The sequence below is a fragment of the Procambarus clarkii genome, chromosome 24, assembly GCF_040958095.1.
Source record: "Procambarus clarkii isolate CNS0578487 chromosome 24, FALCON_Pclarkii_2.0, whole genome shotgun sequence".
NCBI classification, from domain to species: domain Eukaryota; kingdom Metazoa; phylum Arthropoda; class Malacostraca; order Decapoda; family Cambaridae; genus Procambarus; species Procambarus clarkii.
In genome coordinates this window covers 33,028,400-33,049,745 of record NC_091173.1, presented here as the reverse complement: position 1 = coordinate 33,049,745, position 21,346 = coordinate 33,028,400, and the positions used below count along the sequence as shown (strand labels likewise).

Here is a 21,346-nt window from a genome sequence, read left to right as displayed (position 1 = left end):
GCCGCACCCCTGTCTTCGCAACCCCCGGGGGCAATTCAACTACCAGTTCTTGGGCTGGATGTCAAAATATGCGATAAACAACGCCAACCAGAGGGAGGGAGGGATGCCAGGAACCCTCTGGAACTCACCCAGAAAATGGCGTGTCATTACATTCAACGCTAGATTTCTGGGGGGAGCCCCGTCAGCTCCCCGGAGCTAACTTCCCAAAGACAAGGAAAAACAGGGACTTACCCAGGAGGCAGTTAGGAAGGAGGGAAACAGGGAAGGAGGGAAACCCGGTCAACCCAAAGCGCATCCCGGCCACCGAAGCAGTGGCACACAAATAACAGTGGAGTACCGCAACCGGAAACAACACACAATGCACCCCCAGCCTGACCAACCAAGCATCATCAACCCAAGGACCCCTACAGAATGAAGCCATCTCATTATTCACCAGAAAAGAAGGAGATAGAAGCAATCAAACAAACCTACCACGAGGACCGAAAGAGCAGAAACCTCTGTGTCGGAGAAGAGCATGAAGCTCCCCAACCCGACCCCCAAGAGACCAATGCCAACAGGAAAAAACCAGCGTTGAATGTAATGAAACGCCATTTTCTGGGTGAGCCCCGGAGGCTCCCTGGAGCTTATCGGGCTAATGTATGTTATGTTAGACCGGGACATTAGCTAAGGAGTTCAGACCTACCAGGGACCAGCGCCAGAACCTGGCCCCTTCAGAGAGGTTTTAGGGAGCAATGGCCCTGGAAAACCCCATATGGTTGGGGGTTTTCCTTATCTGCCATCGACCGGGGTTAGGCACCCAGAAAGGTAGGCGTAACAAAACAAACCCCACATGGTAAGAAACTACAACAAAAACCGAACAGAGGTAGAAAACTCCCTACAATCCCAAGGAAACAAGCAAACAAGCAAACATCACACTTTACTGCCGCGCCGATCGTCCGCGCAGCCCTCCCCACCCCGGGAGGGGGAGGGGGGAGCCCCGGACCTACCGCGCCGGCTGCCAAGCTCCAGTTCGGAAGCTAAGCTTCAACCAACGCGAAAAAACCGCCGACCGGTGGGAGGGAGGGTTTCCAGGGAGCCTCCGGGGCTCACCCAGAAAATGGCGTTTCATTACATTCAACGCTGGTTTTCTGTGGGGAGCCCCTACGGCTCCCTGGAGCTTCATACCCAAAGAGAAGGAAAAGAAAGGGCTAACCCGGGAGGCGGCCGCCACAAACTCTGCAACGCAAAGCCAAGACAACAGGTCGCAAACCTGCGACCCAAGGCAACAAGAACGCCCAAGAACAGACGCACATATGGATGGGCGGCCAAAAACCTGGGCGACCCACAAATCCCTGCGCCCGAGACGTCACCAACACAGCAGCAAATGCTGCAAACGTCTGAACAGCACGGGCGCAAAGACAGACCGCAGTAAGAAGGAAAACACTGCGGACGACCCGGGAGACCCGAGCCCTGAAAACAGGGAACGAAGGAACCGGATCAACCACAGCGCATCCCCAGGCACGGTACGCCGGCAACAGCAAAAAGCACAACTGGACAACACAGGACGCACCCCCCGGCCAAACCAAACAAGTACCAATACCCCAAGAACCCCTCCGGAAAGCAGCCGTCACGACCGTCGCCAGGACAGAGAAAGGCTGCACACCAATAAAGCTACCACCAGTACCAAAGAGGAGGAAACTGAAACCGAAGGGGCTACCACAAACTGAGGGGAAGAGAAGAAGGCACCCTGAACAAGGACCAGGATGGCTCAGGCGACTCATGAGCAGGCCGGAGGGGAAACAAAACGCGAGAAGACGTAATAAACGTCATACAGTCTCCAAGACGAAGCTCGCAGGTGGGACACCGTCAACAAAGCCACCTGAACACCATAGAGATGGCGATACCTGCGTCAAAATACCAGACGCGAAGAGCCAAAGAGAAGGCCGAACCAATCACGGACAGGACCGATTCGGCCTGCTGAAAGAGGCGAAGCCTCAGGAAAAACGCCCCGGGTACGGACACCTATCAAGCAGCGTCTGAAAAGAAGGCCGGGCCGGCCACAGTGGAACCATAAGGACTGTTCTCGTGGGAATGGGCTGCAACTGAGCCAGAACCCGAAGCAACAGCTGGACCGGGAGAAGAGGTACAGGTACCCCCCACCTCAACCAGGCCTGCCGAAAGCCTCCACCGTGAAGTCCTCGCAGGTGGGAAGGGCGCCACAAAACGGGCGACGCCTAGACCACGCCGACCCGAAGACGTCCATGGCCAGGAGTCCATAAGCCCAACAGAGCCAACAAAACGAATCGGCGACGACTGGCCAACCCACGAAGAGGAATGAACCGAGACAGCTGTCCACCAGGACGCAGGACACACCCCGGACACGAACCACACGGTTAACCAAACCCCCTGTGGTTCCGGCAAGAACCACCAGAGAACAGTCCAAACAGAGCTGAACGGTAGAGTACCTAGTGACCCAAACCCTCCGAAGCGCAAACCAGACAGCCATGAACACCTGAACCGGGCTGTGAGCCCGACGGACAGACAGACTCCATCAACCTCGGCCGACCTGGTGAGCACTGGTCACAAAGCCCCAGCCGAGAGACGACCCGTCCGTGAACACATCGAGCGAAGGCTCGGGGAGCCGCCAAGGCACGGAACCCCGAAAACCCCAAAGAGGAAGCTGGTGACGCAGCACCAACACCAGATCCCCAGAGAAACCCAAGGAATGCAAGAGGCGGAAGTGGAGTCTCCGTAGGAACCAACCGACGCCGGAGCCAAACCCGACTCCGCGGGCAGACAAGCACGCCGAAGTGCAAACTCCCGCACAACCGCCCAAGCAACCGCTGAGCAACCCGGGACCCCCTCCTGAACAGCCAAAGGCGGGACCACAGCCACAGTAACACTTCTGGAGGGAAGACAATGAGGGGCCCAAGAGCCTGAAACAAGGCCCAGGTCCGAACCCGGGACGGAAACAGAAGGTAAAACCTCCAGATCACCAGGAAACCAAACCCAGCGATCTGGAAAGAACCATCCCCTGGCGAGCAGACAAGCGGACTGACTGGGAGCCCACTCCAGCCAGTCGTCGAGGTAGGCCAGACACCGAATCTCAGACGCAGACAGGGCACTAAGATCCGGTAAAGATGCAAAGAGTATACAAAGTGCCCTTCACAAAATAGGGAATGCAATAAAAACAGCAAACCTGAAGCCCCACCACCAAAGCATTGTATGACAAACATATGAAGACATTATGACATATGACAATCATTATATGACAATATGACAAATATAATCAAAGCATTATATGACAAAGAGTGCTGGGAAGACGGGACACCACGAGAGTAGCTCTCATCCTGTAACTACACTTAGGTAAGTACACATAGGTAATTACCAACCGTGCTAGCCCCAGAAAAACTGGAGAGGAACGTGCCAAGAAGTGACCTGGAGGTCCAGGTCCACCATCCATGCACCCGGCCCTAACAGAATCCGAACAGGAGACAACAGTCCTCCGAGCAGGGCAGAGGATCCAGGGCGCAGACGGAAGTAGTCCAGAAGAACTGCAGACTGGAAAAGCTCATGACTGCAAAGAGCAGACGGGAAGCCCAGAAGGATGGGGCGGATCGACCACGCCCCACGCACCCACGAAGAGGAAATGACGAAGCGCAGGGAAGAAGCCCACCCCGCCAGCTCTGAACCCCCCCCAAGGGGGAGAAGCCGTCCTCCGACGCCAGCAGAGGCCGGAAGACAACCCAAAGCGCCCACCAACAGCGGGACCAAGCGAGAGGCAACAGAGCAAGCTGCTCCCCCAGCGCCCAGTCAACAGAGAAGGGAACAGAACCCCTTCAGAAAGAAAAAGTACACTACCGAAGTCATGAGGAGAGACTACGGGAATGAAACCACACTTCGCTGGAAGAGGAAGTGAGGGGAGACCTGATCACCACATACAAGATACCCAAGGGAATCGACAGGGTGGAGAAGGACAGGATATGTAACACAAGGGGCACACGCACTAGGGGACACAGGTGGAAACTGAGTACCCAAAAGAGCCACAGATAGAATTAGTTTTTTTTTTTTTTTTTTTTTTTTGAGTGTCAGAATGGGAACGGGAAAGCACTAAGAAGTAATGTGGCGACTCCTCACACAAGTAACGAGGCTGACCCCCATACAATGTCACATGTAGACATGACAGAGCCCAAGAGGCACAGGAACCGATACACCTGTTGACGGACGGTTGAGAGGCAGGACCAAGGAGCCAGAGCTCAACCCCCACAAGCACAACTAGGTGAGGACATATATTGTAAAAGCACAAGCCGCCGACTAGTGGCAAAGAGCACTACGCCGGCCAGGCAAAGAAGGCACAAAACTGCATCAAAAGGCCCACCTCGACAGCAAAACCACAAAGTCCCAGCACAACCACAACATGTGCCAAGACCCAAAAAGCTCAGTCTGCAAGCCAGGAAGACCCCGGAACCCCAAAAGGCAGAACCGGGTCACACGAGGAAACAAAGTCCCCTGAACCCACAAAAGGGGGCCCAAGAGGAAGAAACCTCCAGAACGAAACCAAGGAACCCAAAGGAACCCAGAATCGAACCAGGGGGAGCCCAAACCACCACATTTGCCGGTGGAGAACACCACTAAAAGGCAAAGCACAGACCCCAGCAGAACGCCCTGGGAAAACGGTCCCAACAGACCGAAAACCGAGGGGCAAGGTGTGGGAGCAAGCATACCAGCCAGGGGCACTGAGCCTAAACCCATAGGCTCAGACCCAAAATCAACACCCAAACGTTCCCAGAGGAACAGGCAACGGCAAGAAAACACCAGAAAAACAAAGAAACGACAACAGGAGAACAAAAACCCTGAAAATTTTTTGAAAACTCACCAGAGACGCTCGCTCGCACACCCAGACGCATGTAAACAAACCGCAACGCCGCCCTGGTGGCCACGCCGTGAAACCGGCAGACGAAAATGGCCGCCAGCAGGGGCTGTGACTGACGCTAAATACACAAAAACACGCCAGCAAATGTGGGAAGCTAGCAGACTGGAAGGGCGAAAAACGACGCCCAACAGCAGAAAAACCCCTGAAGGGGCAAAACCGCCCCAGAACTGCTAGCAGGCAACCCCCACAGCCCCGGGAACCAACAACAGAGGCCCCGGGGCAGAGCCGTCCTCCAAGCCCTCCGCCCTGAAAGAAAAGCAAGAGTCCATGGGAAAGGCAACAAGAAAGGGCCGCTGGTAAGACCCAGAAGCCTTGGCAGGAGGCACAGGCTCAAACCTCCGTCCCCAACCCGAACGGGGCAGCCCCCGAAAACCGCCCGAGTCTCTGCCGCAACTAAACCCCGCCCCGACCCCGAAACCCGCAGACGGTCCGGAGCCGGGAACATGGAGAGAAAGGGGCGAGCAGCACCTAACCAAACGGGGCGGCCACGGGGCATTCGAGTGGGAAACCAACCTAGCATGTTGCAGCAACCTAACCTAGCTTGCAACATGGATGCCGCCTGTACTCTGAACAGTAATAACATCAGGAGAGTACTGGAGAACAAGCAGAGAATCACTCGCAAGACTCCGGGTCAAGGTGTCAGTGACCCAACAGGCAGCATGACGGAGGTAAAATTGGCGACTGTCACCCGGAGACAAGGGAACAGCAACCAACGATCCCGTACAAGACGGGTTGGAACCCGGAAGACACATTCAATGGTCCCCCGAGCCCAGACAGGGGTTTCCAGGGCCCGTAGGGTAACAACTATGGGAAGCCCGGGCAAGGTGTTGCTAACCGGTTAAGAAACCCAAACATAACAAGAGGGTAGATTATAGCACTGAAAACCCCTGAGACGTGTACAAGCACGGGGGCCTAGCAGAGGGCCGCCAAACACTACCAGTGGAACTAGAACCACCTTAGGCAGACCCCCACCAGGCAAGAAAAATGAAAAACAAAAGAAAAACCCCGCAAAAGTACACCGTCTCCAGAGGCAACAGAAACCGGCCGCCGCTTAGGTGGCAGGCTGCGCAACACCTTGACGCCCTAACCAGCACAATACCAATCCCTACCCAGGGCCAAACAAGGGCCCCAAGCCCCAGCTGGCCCCAAGGGCGAGGCAAATGCCGAGCAGCAAGAACCTCTACGGGAATGGTTCCCGAACGCCCCAGGGAAGATAACCCTGTTACGCAAGGGCAGTACTCACAGGGCGCTTAGGGAAGGCAGCCACTAAGCACATGCAGCCCCGGCACTGATGAAGTACTCCTGGCCACCGCACACCACAACACACGGCAGTGAACGCCACACAAGGCAAACACCGCCTAGGAAACTGAGGCCAGAGAAGCGTCAATCCCGGTTGACATTAGCGAACGAACTGGAGCTTGGCAGCCGGCGCGGTAGGTCCGGGGCTCCCCCCTCCCCCTCCCGGGGTGGGGAGGGCTGCGCGGACGATCGGCGCGGCAGTAAAGTGTGATGTTTGCTTGTTTGCTTGTTTCCTTGGGATTGTAGGGAGTTTTCTACCTCTGTTCGGTTTTTGTTGTAGTTTCTTACCATGTGGGGTTTGTTTTGTTACGCCTACCTTTCTGGGTGCCTAACCCCGGTCGATGGCAGATAAGGAAAACCCCCAACCATATGGGGTTTTCCAGGGCCATTGCTCCCTGAAACCTCTCTGAAGGGGCCAGGTTCTGGCGCTGGTCCCTGGTAGGTCTGAACTCCTTAGCTAATGTCCCGGTCTAACATAACATACATTAGCCCGATAAGCTCCAGGGAGCCGTAGGGGCTCCCCACAGAAAAGAGCCTTAGAAAAACAATTCCAAACTGAAGGGGCCACCACAAACCGAGGAGATGAGAGATAAGTGAGCACCTGGTCCAAAGACCAGGATGGCTCAGGAGGCACATGGTCATTACTTTTTTAATTAGGCCGGAGGTGAAACAACGCACGAGACAGCTTGCGGAACAAGGCAGAAGTAAAATCAACACCGAATGAGTGCTGGAGCGGCTCCGCCAGCGCCGCACGATTCGAGGCGACAGTATTCGGCATCAGATGACGGTCCTGGAACAACCAAGAAAGGAAGCACAAAACAACCCTAATAGAGACCAAAGAACACTTACTCAGTGATAGGAAAAACTGGGAGGAAACGTCATACTGCCACCGAGACGAACACAGGCGGGAGACCAACAAAGAAGCCACCTGCATTCCATACAAGTAATGATAAACTCAAGTCAGAAACTCCATGACACGAAGACTCAAGGAGAAGAACGAACCAGCCTCGTACCGGCTGGACCAATCTGTTGAATGAGGCGGATCTGCGGGAAGACTCTCGGGTTCGGACACCGAGCAAGCAGTGCCTGAAACCAAGGCCGGGCTGGCCACCAGGGAACCGGGGGACAACTCTTCCCTGGTAAATCTCCAAGCGAGCCAGGACCCAGAGTAAGTGCTGAACCAGGGGAAAGAGGTATAGGTAACCCTACCTCGCCCAGTCCTGCCAAAAAGCATTGATCCCGATGGCCTCGCAGTCTGAACATGAACGGACACCCTCAGAACATGAACCACTTGGAGAGCCAAACCCAGAGAACTTAGCAGAAGAGTCACTCGAAGCAATCAGCCCCAAAGAGCCAAGGACCGCAAGGTACCTCCCCTAGGTTCAGGCAATGAACCACCAGGGAACAGTCTAAATGGAGCCTGATCTTTGAACCGCAAGTGACCCAAATCCTCAGGAGCTACATCCACACCGCTGAGAACTTGGTGGAATTTGGCCTCACCAGTGTTGAGGTCAAAAGGTGTCTGCTGGAGCTGGATGTGACAAAGGCTGTTGGGCCTGACAGAATCTCACCATGGATACTAAAGGAAGGTGCAGAAGCACTAAGTGTGCCACTCTCTATAGTGTATAACAGGTCCCTGGAAACAGGAGACCTACCAGAAAGTTGGAAGACAGCTAACATAGTCCCAATATACAAGAAGGGTGACAGGCAAGAGGCACTAAACTACAGGCCAGTTTCCCTAACTTGTATACCATGCAAGGTGCTGGAGAAGATCGTGAGGAAAAGGCTCATAGAGCATCTGGAGGGAAATAACTTTGTATCGCACCACCAACATGAGTTCAGAGATGGTAAATCGTGCCTCACAGGTTTAATCGAATTCTATGACTAGGCAACAAAAATTAGGCAGGAAAGAGAAGGGTGGGCCACCTGCATTTTCCTGGACTGCCAGAAAGCCTTTGACACAGTACCCCATAAGACCAGAGTTGAATGTAATGAAACGCCATTTTCTGGGTGAGACCCGGAGGCTCCCCGGAGCTTTACCGGCTGATATGCTAATGTCAGACTTTGGCATCAGTCATGTGTATGGAGTTCTAGGGCCTTACCGGGAACCACGGCCAGAACCTGGCCCCCTCAGAGAGGCAAGGGGAGCAATGGCCTATAGAAACCCCCGTGTGGTAGGAAGCATTCTATGTCTGCCATCGACCGGGTCAAGCATCCAGAAGGTAAGCATTCCAAAACAAACCCCTATTCTGGTGAAAATTGCTACCTAAAGCCGAACTAGTGGATAGAACTCTTCAACAGAAAACAAGGAAACTAGTATGACGTCACACGTCACCGCGCCGCTGTCTGCGCAGCTCCCCCCTCCCCGGGACGGGGGAAGGGGGAGCCCCAGACCTCCCACGCCGGCTATCCACCCATCAGTTCTGAGGCTGGATGTCAAAACACGCAAAAAAACGCCGACCTGAGGGAGGGGGGGTTGCCGGAGAGCCTCCGGGTACTCACCCAGAAAATGGCGTTTCATTACATTCAACGCTAGTTTTCAGGGGGGAGCCCCATCGGCTCCCCGGAGCTAAATACCCACAGAGGAAGGTCAAAGGGACAGAACCGGGAGGCGGACACCACGCACCCCCCACGGAAGCGAGACAACCGGCAGCAAACGCCAACCCAAGGCGCCACAGCCCCGAAAAGTCCTGGGAACAACACGAGAACAACGAGCAGCAAGGCCCCCGCACGAACACCAAAAATCCATGCTCGTAAGACCGCAAGGCCACGTCGCCCAGACGGCAGCGAGAGCAGCGAAGCCACGAACGCCACAGGCATGAGGGAAGAACACAGGCAGCTTAGCCACAAGAACACGGCTGACCACCCGGGACACCATCACCTGCGAACCGGGAAGAACAGAACCGGATCAACGCAAAACGCGCTCCGGACTCAAACGCCGTGGCACGCAAACAACAGCGGAGGGTCCGCCACTAAACACCAAAAAACGACACACCCCGGGCCCGACCAACGAAGCACCAACAAACCCTGGACCCCTCCAGAACGCAGCAGCCCCACCCTGCGCCAGAAAAGATGGAGACTGCTGCCACCGAACAACCAAAACGCTAAAACCGAAGGAGCAAGAAAACTCAGCGACTCAACCCCCAGAGGCAAAGGCCAAAAGGAAAGAGCCGACGAAAAATCACACCGGAACCGAAGGGGCACTACCAACCGAGGAGAAGACAGAGCACGCTGACCAGAGACCAGGATGGTGCAAGCAGCGCACAAACAGGCCGGAGGTGAAACGACGCACAAGACAGCTTACTAACGGTGCAGAAGCAACACCAAGACCGAAAGCAAGCTGAAGCGGCTCCGCCAGCGCCGCACGAAAAGAGGCGACAGTATGTGGCAAGACGACGGCCCCCAACCCCCACCAGAAAACCAAGCCGAGAGTAAACCAAGCTAACAAGAGTAACCACCTAAGAAGGGACAGGAAAAGGAAGGACCGTCAAAATACCCCATACTGCCGCCAAGAGAAGCACACAGGTGGGACACCTACCACGAAGTCACCCGACCACCAACCGGAGGCGAGCCCGCGAGGCAGAACGTAAGCAGCCCCGACAAGGCCCCTCCGAGCCCAGGAAAAGGCGGAGCGGCGGGAAGATCTCGGGCGCGACCACCGAAACCCAGGCGGAACAAGGAGATGGAACGTCTGCCGAACAGAAAAACTCCCCAAAGCATGCAAGCCCGCCAAGAGTTCAGAAACGACGGGTCTGACGCGAGACATCGCAAGACCCCCCCCAAAAAAAAAAAAAAAAAAAACGGCAGGGCACGCTAGGAAACCAAAGAAGGCGGAAGGGTCGCCGCCAGAACAGTACCCGAATCAAGGGGTACGAACAACTGCAATAGACCGAGACAAAGAAGCTCATCACAGAACACAGGCTGAAAAACGCCCAAGAACACACGCAAAACACCCCTGCTGCAGAGGAGCCAGGAAGAAAGAGCAGAAGCACAATAACCCCAGGATAACAACCAGGGGTGGACAATCAGGCAGGGACAGAAAAACCCCCACGCAATCCCCAGGCACAAAACAGCAGCAAAGTGCCACACCACAACCGGACACAGGAACAAGGACACGCCACCGTGAAACACGGTACCAATGCACACGTGCAGCAGCAGCAACAGGCACCACTGCAACATGCAACATGTAAATAGCAACTCCCTTCTGCAAAGGCAGAGAAACGGAGCAGGCAGACCCCAGACAGGGCCAACGGAGACACGACAAAGCCCAGCAGGCCCAGAAATCTGCACCAGGCGACCAACGGCAGAGAAACCCTGCTCGATACCCGCTGGATGGAGTACTGGGAGCTCTTTTACACCCCAAGCCTGGCCCAAGGCTAGACCGGCCAGAGGGTGGCTCACCAGGCAGCTGCTAGGAGCGGCCCACCAGCCCAAATACCCGCATAACCAGGTTGGGCCGGAACTGCTATACGAAAACAGGCTAGTGTGCCCTGGAAGTCCACGGACGAACCAGCAAGAAGGCTTATGGTCGCAAGTAGGTCGTGTAACAAGCACAGACCTCTGATGGTAATACAGTGTTCCCCAATTGTGCCAATAGCACCACTGCACTCCACTGGTACTATCCCGCAAGTTCTATCAGATAGGCGGGACCCAAGAGCCAGAGCTCAAACCCCGCAAGCACAGCCAGGAGCCTTACCAGGTGAGTACAGAACCAACCCTACAACCCCCACACCGCACAACATGAAAAAAGGTGGGTCCCCTGAATGACTCCAGCATGGGTTGGACATGCACATGAGGGGGACAGGAAGGGTTGAAAAAGGGACAGTCACTGGTGTGCGAACGGTCTCAGTCGTACAAAAATATACCTAAAGAAAGACAGGTATAGAAACAACACCACATCCAACGCCCGGCCAAAAGACGCCAGACCGCAGAAACTCACCTGGCGAACGGTGGCACGAACTTGACACGACTCAACCGTGCCCGGAAGAACCTGGGAGCACCGCCAGGTGAAGACGCCAGAGCCGGACCCTGCCGGACCCGCAGGAGAGCAGGGAGAGGCGAAGGAGGCGGTCCACACCCATGACACAGGGAAAACCGCGGTGTCCTCCCCACAACTGGGAACCAGGACACCCCCGGAGCGAAGGGGCACATACCGCAGCCAGGGAGAAGAACGAGAGGCAAAGCACTGTAGCAAAAAGAGTGCAAAACACCAGCACTGAAACACCGCCCAGACCAAAACAAACGCCACAGCGCATGCGCATAACACGCTGGCCGAACCGCACACCCTCTCTGCGGGAAGGCGTCATCCATGACTACTGCACGAGAAAAGTAGCCAAAAGAGGAAGCAGGAACAATAAAACTGGCCAAAGAAGCAAAGAGTCCAAAAAGGAACCCAAAAGGGCGACAAGTAGCCCAACAGGGCTACAAGTAGCCCAACAGGGCGACAAGTAGCCCAACAGAGCGACAAGTAGCCCAACAGAGCTACAAGTAGCCCAACCGGCCCACAAGTAGCCCAACCAGGCCACAAGTAGCCCAAAACGGCGACAAGGACGAGGAGCCAACAGACGTTCCAATAATGCGGGAAGTAGCGAAAAACCTTCCCGAACCCTCGAGAACACAGAAGCCAACTAGTCCCGAAGGCACACAAAGGAGCAGGCGCACCCGAGATCAGAAGTCACGTAGAACCCCATCGAACGGGGAAACATGACGAAAATACCGTCCCAAAAAAGGGTGGGGGGAAACATCAACCCACAGGACGGAACCAACCGACTCAAAGGCCAAGGAACCGAGCCCGGAGAGGGGCCGATGCCCAACAGCACGTACGGCGAGTGGGGAGGAAAGACCCCACTCCGCGTAACCACAAGCCCCGCCTAGAGGGGGATAAAAACCTCCACGGGGTCCAACGGGGCCAAGGCCCCCCAAGTCAGCCCCTCCCCAGCCCCGGGAACCTACACGACAGGCCCCGGGGCCGAGCCGTTCCCCCAAAGCCCCAGCCGTACCAGAAAACCGGGGCAGCCGTAAAAACACTAAGGTAGGGAGCCCACTGGCAGACTCATACAACACGGCTGGAGGAACAGGCTCAAATGCCCCCGTCACTACCCCGGAAGGGGAATTCCCCGAGACTGCCCGAGTCTCAACACCATCAAAAACCCCGCCCCGAACCTACAGACAGTAAGGAACCGGATGCAGGCAGGAAGGGTGATCCAGGGGAAAGACAAGGGGGCGGGGATGGAACCGAAGCAACCAACACCCCCAAGTCCCAAAATGAACTACAACGGGGCAGCCCCGGGGCTCCTGGGGAGGAAACCATGAGAACGTTGCCACCCCCATGGCTCAAGTGCAACGCCCCTGCTGCCCGCACCCGCTTTGTCAGCACAACTGGGTAACCGAGCCACAACGAGCAACCAAACTCGCAGGACTCCGGGTCGAAGGTGTCACCGACCCCACAGGCAGCAGACGGAGGCAAAACAGAGACAGAGTCACCCAGAGACAAAGGGTGAGAGCAACCCTCAAACTCGCTGGAAGCGAGGGGGGGACACTGGGGTCACATCCATCGGACCCGCGCGCCCCCAGGGGTTTCCCAGGGTCCCGAGCATTTAGTATAAGAGGACTCGCGCTCGGGTAATCCCAGGCAGGGTACTGCTAACCGGCACCCAAAGCTACCAAACAACTTTCTAAGAGCTGAACCCCCGGGACGTGTACACTCACGAGGACCTAGCAGGGGGTACCACCAGAAAATACTCAGAACACAAGGGACACAAGGGGCAAGAACGAAGGCAGACCCCTCCACCAGGTAGATAAACAAAAAGAAAAAGAAAACCCCGCAAGAGGACAGCGTACCCAAGCGGAACAGAGCTTGGAGAGCTTTCGGCCGCCATGATTGGTAAAGACAAGCTGCACAGTACCCTGCGCCCCACCAGTGCAAAAATTGCCCCTTACTCTAAGGCGAACAAGGGAGACAGAACACCCGAGCACACAAAGAGCGACCGAAAACCAAGCAGTAAACGGCCAAGCAGGGACATGACCCAAGGAACTTGTGGAAAGCGGCCACAAACCCCAAAGGCAGTACTTACAGGGCACCTAGGGAAGGGAACCCTAGGCGCATGCAGCCCGAGTACTGGAGAATCACTCCCGGCTCACGCACCACCTAGAAAACAGACACCACACTCTAGGTACAGTGCTGAAACAACCACTGGAGCCGGAGCACATAACCGGTGCCTATAGCATCAGCCGAAGAACTGATGGGTGGATAGCCAGCGTGGGAGGTCTGGGGCTCCCCCTCCCCCCTCCCGGGGAGGGGGGAGCTGCGCAGACAGTGGCACGGTGACGTGTGACGTCATACTAGTTTCCTTGTTTTCTGTTGAGGAGTTCTATCCACTAGTTCGGCTTTAGGTAGCAATTTTCACCAGAACAGGGGTTTGTTTTGGAATGCTTACCTTTCTGGATGCTTGACCCGGTCGATGGCAGACATAGAATGCTTCCTACCACACGGGGGTTTCTATAGGCCATTGTTTCCCTTGCCTCTCTGAGGGGGCCAGGTTCTGGCCGTGGTCCCCGGTAGGCCCTAGAACTCCATACACATGACTGATGTCAAAGTCTGACAGTAGCATATCAGCTGGTAAAGCTCCGGGGAGCCGACGGGGCTCCCCCCAGAAAAGATATGCAACTCACCTATGCACAGGTGGCCAAGGAGAAGGAAAAAATAGACGCAGTAAAGGATGCCAAACACTGCAGCAACCAAGATAAAACAAACATTAGGCTAGAAGTCAGAAAGGAACTGGCATCAAATCCTAAATTGGTGCAAAACACAGTTGTTCGAAGTAAGTCCCTGATAATTTTTGGTTGCAAAGAAATGGAGATAACATCTAGGTCAGAAAGAGCTGTAGAAGAAGAGAAGACAGTAGATAAAATTGTTGGCCTCGTGGAAGGTCTTACTACACAGAGAATGTCTATGACTACAGGAGAATTGGAAAGTACATAAAAAGGGAAAGATCGACCTTTCAGGATCACCTTAAATGGTGCCAAATAGATGGAAGAAGTACTAAGAAATGCTAGAAAATTATAAAGTGATGAGGAAGGGAAAGTATAGTCGTTAAGACGAGATCTTTCAAAGAAGCCAAAGAGAAGCTGAAACTGAACCTCGTCGAGACAAAACGTCTAAATGAGAGCAGGAATGAAGAAGAAATCAATTCTTTTTTCTAGAAAGTGATAGGAGTAGGCAGACCAGTAAAATGGTACAAAAAGGCAAACCTTAAAAATCACTAGAGAAAGGGGTAGTGAAGAACAGGAAACGGGAGGAACATGTTCCTGAAAATTGTATACATCAACATAGATAGAGTGAGATCAAAGATACTGGAGTTAAGTGATGTAATACGGCTGCAGACACCAGACATTGTTGCACTCACAGAGACAAAACTTAAAGATGATATTTTAAATGAGGTCATATTCCCAAGGGGCTACTCAGTTTGGAGACGAGAGAGAAAAATTACGAAAGGCGGTGAAGTTGCTGTGCTGGTGAAAAAACACCTAAAGGTAAATTAAATAATGATTGCCAATCCATGAGGTGTTGATATAATAGCACTAGAGATCTGCAATCAGGATGATAAAACTAATGATTATAAATGCATATTGTCCACCACCAAGCAACACATGGACATAGGAGGAGCTAGATAATAAATTAGAGGGTCTTATAACAATAATGAGAGAGATTACAGCGAGAGCTGATAAAGATAGATCACGACTGTTGATAGTCGGCGAACTCAACTTGAAATCCATAGACTGGGAGGCATATGAAGCTAAAACAGAGGACTTTTGGACTTGTAGATTCGTAAACCTCATCCTGGAAACATTCATGTTTCAACATGTTAAACAAGTTATGAGGATGAGGGAAGGGGATGTTCCCTCCATGCTAGATTTGATATTTACCAGGAAAGAGGAAGAGATATTTGACATTCAGTACCTTCTCTCCTTGGGTAAAAGTGAACATGTCTTTTTGGGAATAAAGTATGCAATGCATTATAATCTGGAAGAAAATGAGGTTGAAGCAGTTGAAAAACCTGATTTCAGTAGAGGTCATTATGGGGAACTCAGACATTTCTTTAACCACCGTGATGCGCCGAGTTTATCATGAAATTCCCCCGGTGTGCATGAAATAAAGTGTTCCCAAAAAACCAGCGTTGAATGTAATGAAACGCCATTTTCTGGGTGAGTCCCAGAGGCTGCCCGGAGCTATCCAGGCTGAATGGATATGTATAACTTTCTGGCATCAAAGTGCTAGGAGTTCTTGCCTACCGGGGACCACGAGCCAGAACCTGGCCCCCTCAGAGAGGCACGATGAGCAATGGCCTATAGAAACCCTCTTGGGGTTGGGAGCATTCAATGTCTGCCATCGACCGGGATAGGCACCCAGAAAGGTAGGCGCCCCAAAACAAACCCCTATTCTGGTAAAATATTGCTACCGAAAGCCGAACGAGTGGACAGAACTCCCCAAACAAAATTACCTAACTTGCATGACGTCATCACGTCGCTGCGTCACCGTCTGCGCAACCCCCCCCTCCTCGGGAGGGGGAAGGGGGAGCCCCAGACCCTCCACACCGGTGATCCAACTGGCAGTTCTTAGGCTGGATGTCAAAATACACTAAATACGCCGCCGACCGGAGGGAGGGAGGGATGCCGGGGAGCCTCCAGGACTCACCCAGAAAATGGCGTTTCATTACATTCAACGCTGGTTTTCTGGGGGGAGCCCTGTCGGCTCCCCGGAGCTACCTCACCACAGAGAAGGAAAACAGGGAAGGAACCGGGAGGCAGATGCCATGAGCCCTAACCTAAAAACCAAGACCACAGACAACACAAAGACCAAAACGAGAAGAAAATAGACCACCCAGGCCAACGACCAGAACTCAAGAGCAAGCCAGAGGGGAACAACGCCCAGGACAGCAAGTGGAACGGAGCAGAAGGAACCGCAACACTGAATGCAAGCAGGCGCGGCTCTGCCAGCACCACCCAACATGAGGTGACAGGACACGAGCCAAGATGACGGTCCCGGAACAACCCCGAAGGGAAGACAAGCCAACCTTAACAAAGACCAAAGGACCCTTCGCAGTGATTGGAAAACCGGAAGGACCGCCAGGAAAACCACACACTACCCCCGAGACGAAACACTCAGGTGGGAGACCAATAAGGAACCCACCAGTGCCGATACAAACGACGAGAAACTAGCACCACGCACAAAAGCGAATCGAAAAACTGCGACCCCACAACCCAAAGGAGCAAGATAACCACCTCCAGCAGGGAAGAAAGACGCATGCGTCCCAGAGGCAGCCAAGAGGAGAACTACCCAGGACGTGAACCGCAGGACAGCAAACACACCCGCTCTGGAAAATGAACAAAGAAAAACCGGAGCCAGGACCGGAACCCAGCTAACCCGGTTCCAAGAAAATGAACCAGGAAAGCAGGAGCAGCAGACCGAAAGTCCACCACCCCCCACAGACAGCGCAACACCGAGCCTGCAGGAAGTCTCTCAGAAAAATCGCAGGAACGAGGTACCAAAATGGAACACCGGAGAAGTCCAAAACCAGAGAACTTAACATGGACAGAGGCCCACCAGAGCACCAAACAACAGGATAGTCAAGAAGCACTGACCCAGATACACAAATAGGTGGAGCATGGGAGGAGGAAAAACGGAAACAGGTAAGGAAAACCCCCGATTATGGCCCATGGAGCAGCCGGGAAGTAAGACACACGACCAACCACAAAATGTGTAGAGGAGGGCGTACATACCTGATGGACCTCATGGACAGCAGGGTGCAGTCAGGCACCGAATATAGGCAAGGAATGAGTGTCCTGCGAGGGAAAAGACCCAGGTGTCGACAACGAAACCAAAAGCACCAAAATGCGAAGCAGAGCCCAACAGGACAACAAAGAACAAAAGACAGGGACAAAAGTCACTGAAGACCCACGCCAAGTGACCAAACAACACACCAAACACCCCTTTTAGGAGCCATCGACGCAATCCCGCCAAGCGGGGAAGAGTAAACAAGGATGGAACAGTGAACAAGGGTGGTGGAGTGAGCAGATTATCCCAATAAGATACTTGCTCCAAACGCATTAGCCTAACGAGAGAAGCGAAGCTCTACGGAGGACCAATCATGGAACTCAAACCGCTCCAAACTTCCAGTTAATATTCCTGCCAACCTTTGGAGAACGGCGAGGTTTTGCCCGAACATAGAAGCAGCAGAGTGGCGAATAATAACTAGTCGACCTGCAAGTGTGGTCTAGAACAGACACTTGCGAGATACCGTACCGACTCTCAGTGCGCTGAACTCACACCATTGCCCGCCAAAAAATCACCCATATACCACTGTATACACAACAAAACATATGTAGCCTCCTAGTGGTTGTGTTTATTGTCACCAATCTTCACTAAACAGTAGAACTGGGACAGAGGCAAACGCCACCCGTGCAGCACATTTTGGACACAAAATAATGGGCATAAAAAGGATAAGTGTAGAATCAGTTAAGATCTGAGGAATGACTGGAACGGTAACAGGTTCGGTGATTCGCGGAACCAATTACCGCGTAACGTGGTGGTGGAGCACCACGATTTGTGCAAACGCGGGTTGGACATGTATATAAGCGGGAATGGGTGGGAAGAAATAGAAGCTGCTTCGTACCGGCCAATAGGCCCTCTGCAGTTCCTCTGGTCTTACGTCCGTATGCACAAGGGGACACAGGAGGAAGCCGAGTACCCAAAGGAGCCACAGACACAAAAAAGAACCTGATCAATGTCAGAGGGGAAAGGAAGCGGAAAGCACTAAGAAGCTATGTGGTGGAGGCAGACTCTACCCACAGGAGCAAACGTAGAGAAGACAGAGCCCAGGAGGCCCAGGAAACTGCACAGCTGTCAACTGACAGGAGAGGCAGGGCCCAAGAGCCAGAGCTCAACCCCCACAAGCACAACTAGGCAAGCTCCTCACCAAAAAGTGAGAACCAGCACCTGGCCGACAGAGGTGCCAGACATGACAACCTCACCTGCAGAGCAAACACACAACCGTGCCACAACACAGGCGAGCCAAATAACATACCAGGAGAGCGCTAATGGTGTGCCCGAAAGCCAAGTATACTCGAGGCAGTAGGCATGGTATGTACCGTTATCTGAATAAAATTCAGAAGTTGAAGGAGAAATATGTCCAGAGGCGTGCGCCCCACAGAAGAGGGAGCAGTACAGAAGGGTAGGAGGCGGCGTCACGCCGAGCCATCCCACACCCGGAAGCAGAGGAAGAACGAAGTGAGACCCCCAGATATAAATCCAGAACACCCTCAGCATCCAGAGGGCTACGACCGGAGGGAGAAAACATGCAAGAAGTTGTAGAAAAACCACGAGAAATGACGCGAACACATGAGCATACCGCCATAAACAAAACGCACACCGCGGCCCCAGCACACGAGGTACGAACGCACCACCCGTCCACAGGGAGGCGTGGCTCGTACACCAGGCGGACCCACACACATCGTACACAAAACGTACAGACACATCGTAAACACACATTGTACAAACACCAGGAAGGCGTGCGTAACGAAGACGAAGAACGCCGAAAATGGAAGTAGAGACGACAAGTAAACAAAACAGGGCAAAAACGAAGCAAAAGAAAACAGATAACGGAAGGTAACCAACGAGGCCGACGAAAGACCTGAGGGAAACCACATCGAAAATCAACAGTCGTTCCAATAATATTGGAAGGTACGAAGAGACTTGCGAAACAACAAGAACCACGACAAGGGACCGACGAACCCAAAGGAACACGGAACCGAACCCAGGGAGGGGTATACCCGAAAAAAACAGGAACACAGAGAGGGAAGGAACAACTCCACTCTGAGGAACTGCCAGCCCCTCACCAAAGGTACAAAGATCCAAGAGGGGCAAATGGGGCCAAGGCCCCCCAGGCAACCCCTCCCTAACCCCGGGAACCTCGACAGCACGACCCGGGGCCGAGCCACACCCCCAAAGCCCCAGCTTGACAAGGAAAAGCCGGGGCAACCGTGCAAACACTAAGGAAGGGAGCCCACTAGTAAGACCCATACGGCACGGCTGGAGGAACCGACTCGAATGCCTCCGCCGCCATCCCGGAAGAGGAAACCCCAGAGACCGCCCGAGTCTCAACCCAACCAGACCCCGCTCGAACCCCGAAACTCGCCTATGGTTCAGAGCAGGAAGCAAGGGAGGAAGTGTGTAGAACAGAAGGGGAAAGACAAGGAGCAGAAGGAGCCAGAGCCGAAGCGACCCCCATCCCCAAGTCTGGACCCCCAACCACCAAAACGGGGCAGCCTCGGGGCATCCGGGGCCGCAAACAACCAAGAGCGTTGCAGCAATCTACAACCAGCAAGCAACGCCGCAGCCGCCTGCACCCGATTATCATGACCAGTGGCCTGAGTGAAAGAGAGCACGTACCGACAACACCCGTTGTACGACTCCGGGTCACATGAAACAAGGACCCAACAGTCAGCATGGCGGAGGCACAACCGGTGAGTGTCACCCTGTGACAAGGGAATAGATCAACCGTCAAACTCGCAGGACACGAGAGGGACTCCGGGGACACACCTAGAGGACCACGGAGCCCCCTGTGGGGTTTTCCAGGGCCCTTATCCATTGGAACACGCTAAGGGAAGCCCAGGCAGGGGACTGCGAACCGGCGCCCAATACTACCAACAAACTGCTAAAGCTGAACCCCCGGGACTTGTCCACTCACGGGGGCCAAGCGGGGAGTACCACTAACAGAAGGAATCTAAAGAAATCACCTAGAACAGGAAAGGGGGACCATAGTAAAGGCAGACCCCCACCAGGCAAAAAAACAAAAGAAAAACCCCGCAAGAGGACAACGTACCCAGGTGGAACAGAGCTGGCTGCTGTTATGGTGAAAACTAGCTGTGCAGTACCCCGCGCCCCTACCAGTGACGAAAACTACCACCTACCCAGAGACAAACCACAGCAACAAACCCCCAGCCGACTCCAAGGGCAGCCCAGTACCGAGCAGTAAAGGACACAGCGGAGATAGAACCAAAGGTGACTTGTGGAAGGTGGCCCCAAGCCCCAAGGGCAGTACTTACAGGGCACCTAGGGAAGATAGCCCTAGGCACATGCAGCCCAAGTACCGTAGAATCTTACTCCTGGCTCACACCTCACCGGTAGAGACAGTCCACACCACAAGGCACAGAACTGAAACATGGAACATGGAAAAACCAGGCCCGGTACAGCAAGACCGGCAAGGAAGGAGGGCCCCTGAGGGAGCACGGAAGGGCCGAACATAATGCCACAATCAACCCCGACATGCAACTGCAGTACCAAAACCGCAGCAAAACGTCACCACACTCCCCGAGGAAGCGACAGAAGATAGATAAATCGTACACGAGTGGCACACAAGGGGACACAGGCAGAAACCGAGCACCCAACTGAGCCACAGGGACGGTAGGAGAAACGTGTGCAGTGTAACAGGCAATCGAAGGAACACATTAGGCAACCCAACTTGGGCTGACCCCATACACAGCCCCAAGAGCAGAGACGAGAGCGCCCATGAAGCACAGAATCCGCTCGACAGGCAAACGACAGGGGAGAGGCGGAACCAAACAGCCAGAACCCAATCCTGCAAGCACAAGGAGGCGAGCACAAAACACCCTCGTCACAGGAAAATGTACCACCAAACAGGCACCCCCACCGTTGCACCGTGGAACAAGGTGGAGGCGGGGCCCCGAACTCAAGCAAGGTTAGACAAGCATAGGAGAGGGGCAGGAGTACAGGCAGGAGCCGCCTCGGAAGGGCCAAGAGGCCACCCACAGACACCCGTGAACCGAGGAAGGAATCAGGTGAAGAGAACAAGAGCTGCCCAGTATGGGCTAATAGCCCTGCAGTAGGCACCTCGGGTGATACGGTCCACGTTCTCGAGTACGTATGTACACCCATTTCTACTTCCAAAAACAAAAACAGCGTCAGGACGAAGGAGATGCCAAACCACACCAACTCACCTGCAGAACATAGGCGCTGAAGGGCCATGATGCAAGCTTTCGAGTCCGTAGCCGCCGGAGGCGGCCAGGGCGCCCATGCTGGAGAGGAGGGGAGCGGCAAAGGAGGCTCCCCACCCTAGA

At 54.1% G+C, this 21,346-nt stretch overlaps 1 protein-coding gene across 4 annotated transcripts in view; it reads right to left on the bottom strand.

Annotated features, from left to right (window-relative positions):
• Window positions 1–21,346, bottom strand: part of hd (humpty dumpty) — a 305,418-nt gene that overhangs the window by 88,018 nt on the left and 196,054 nt on the right. The gene's annotated exons all lie outside the window — the stretch shown is intronic.